Source organism: Opisthorchis viverrini (genome assembly GCF_000715545.1).
Source record: "Opisthorchis viverrini unplaced genomic scaffold opera_v5_373, whole genome shotgun sequence".
Lineage (NCBI taxonomy): Eukaryota > Metazoa > Platyhelminthes > Trematoda > Opisthorchiida > Opisthorchiidae > Opisthorchis > Opisthorchis viverrini.
The window spans coordinates 153,557-155,228 of record NW_008752034.1 but is presented as its reverse complement, the minus strand read 5'-3'; positions in this window follow the sequence as shown (position 1 = coordinate 155,228).

Below are 1,672 nucleotides of genomic sequence, written 5' to 3'. Positions count from 1 at the left end.
CAACGACGCAAAAGTTTTGTGCCGGTGTGCCAAGTGATATATGTGCGATTAATTCACTCTTCAAACTTTAGTGAGGGAACAACGCAGAGACGTACCCTCTCTCTCATGGAGAGATCGGCGTAGACAATATCTCGTTTCTCTCGAAGTCGTCCCTTGTTACGGTAGTAGAGGTCCAGTCTGTTGTAATATTGTTACGGCAAACTGATCCTCATATTGAACTTACTGGAATGCGTGGATAGTCAGAGCAAACAAAGCCACTGAAACCAGTGTTGTCTCCTTCATTCGACAGGTCCTCAACTTTCCCTGGTGTTTGACCACAAGTTCTTCGGTTTTATGCTCAAGGATACTCGTGGTGCTCCAGGTGAGAACCGATCTCAGGGACGCTTGGACGCCCATGAGAATTGACCAATGACTCACTTTGTTTTTACTTGAACGTTCGTCATCCAATCAGCTGCACCCACTGTTGCTCTTAGTTGATTGGATGAAAGTGTCTACTGCCAACGAGCCTGAATCACATTCTATTTTACATACAAATAAACCAGGCATGACTCTAGCAGCGTGTCTCAAATTCTTGGTTTATTTCATCGGTTACTATATTTTACGAGAAACATTAGAAAAGGAGAAAACAATGCTGTCCCCGTTTTGGATATTTTAATCATTTTTCCTTCAATATCGCTGCCCGATAAGCCTCAGGTAGCCGTTGATCAAATAATTTGCGATCACATGTTGACCGTGCTATTTGTATAACCCTCCACACAGGCGACGATCCCAGTTGTATTCGTGTGTTTTCATTTCGTCATGCCCCATGCACTACCTGTCTGTCCTTGGTTTCCCTCACATTCCATATATGGGACACAATGGTGTTCATTCGTGCTGGTCTGTAAGTATTTGCCTACATGTGCTATTGAGCGCCCCCGCCACCACCCTTGGCGGTGGTCCACCTGGGATTTTCAGTTTTGTGCAGAGTCATAAGCGGAGTTGCAAGGCTAAATAATAATAGGACCAAGCCTTCAGATTACAGGTGTGTTATATTTGCGATATTGGCGAATTCTTCACGGGGCTAAAATAAATCTGTGCGTCCTTAGCTTACACAAGGTAGGAAACCCACGAAAAGTTTTAAGGGCCTGAAGGATTGCTGTCAGATTAGCAGCATTCTTTTTCAACACAGCATAGTTCTATGGATGCAAGACGTTCCGCAGAGTTTTAAGTATGAAACGATATAAAAAGAAGGCACGTTTGTCGTGGAAATGCAACTGTCACAAAACCAGCCTACTATGCACAGTTTGCAAGGTTGTGGCTCGCACCTTGCTCGAGCATTGAGGATGAAAACGTCCCTCTCCGAAGAGCATTGTGACATTTGAACTGAAAAAAGTACGATCGCTGCCATACCAGTTCAGGATGAATGTGGTGCACAGATACGACATATATGATACATCTGATCGAACCAAGCTACGCATTCTCCGTCTGGTTCGGGCATTAACCTGAATGCCCATCGGCCTCGGCAGCGTCGATCCCCGGTAGTTCCTCCCTACTTAAATTCATAAGCTGCGCTATTCGTCGTACCTACCAAGTGGGATGCTACTGAAGCGGACTAGGACCTTATCAGCGTGTTCGGATAAATTAAGAAGCAAAGTAACCAATACAAAATCACAAAATCACAATAGGGAAAGAA